Below are 742 nucleotides of genomic sequence, written 5' to 3' on the forward strand. Positions count from 1 at the left end.
ACCTACTATTACAAATTGCCATCTTCAGTGCAGTTGCTTAATTCACAGGTGTCTGTATATATAGTTAGTCAGGGTGAGAATCTTTCCAGTTAACTGCTTGATTCAAAGATCTTCTGAAGATTCTCAGGATCATTGCCTTGGCCATCTTCTACATATCACCGTGTGGCTTGCCCCTGCCATGTTTCCTAGCTCTTCCCCTTGCCCTCTCTTCATTGTCTAGTCCTCAAGTTCTTGCTTTCCTTTTAGTTGTATTATACCTGTCTATTTGTGTTTCTTCTTTTGAGTTCTTATACTAGGGAAACTACACAAAAAATATGGAACGCTTCATGAATTTGCGTGTCATCCTTGCGCAGGGGCCACGCTAATCTTCTCTGTATCGCTCCAATTTTAGTGTATGTGCTGCCGAAGCGAGCACTGGAAGCTCTTTGATTACCAATTCCATCTCACTCATTATGAGGTTGGCAGGCTTTATTCATGGTTTAATCTTGATAGGTTGAATGTTTCTAGAAATTTATGTGTTTCTTTTAGATTATCTTGTTTGTTGATATAAAGTGTTTATAATAATCTCTTAAAATACCTTCGCTTCTCTGTAATGTTTTCTCTTTCTTTTCTGATTTTAATTATTAGAGTCTTTTTTCAGAGTTAATCTAGCTAAAGGGTTGTTAATTTTATCTTTATCAAAAATCAACTATTTGGTTTTGTTGGTTTTTCCATTGTGCTTATTTCTGCCCTCATCTTTTTC

General features: G+C 36.4%; 1 non-coding gene across 1 annotated transcript; it reads right to left on the reverse strand.

Annotated features, from left to right (window-relative positions):
• Nucleotides 1–308: 308 nt before the first annotated feature.
• On the reverse strand, nt 309–415 carry LOC111812519. The gene has a single exon (XR_002818009.1). It is a non-coding gene; the product is annotated as a U6 spliceosomal RNA (small nuclear RNA).
• Nucleotides 416–742: the final 327 nt, after the last annotated feature.

This window comes from Octodon degus, unplaced genomic scaffold (assembly GCF_000260255.1).
Source record: "Octodon degus isolate 3935 unplaced genomic scaffold, OctDeg1.0 scaffold00126, whole genome shotgun sequence".
Lineage (NCBI taxonomy): Eukaryota > Metazoa > Chordata > Mammalia > Rodentia > Octodontidae > Octodon > Octodon degus.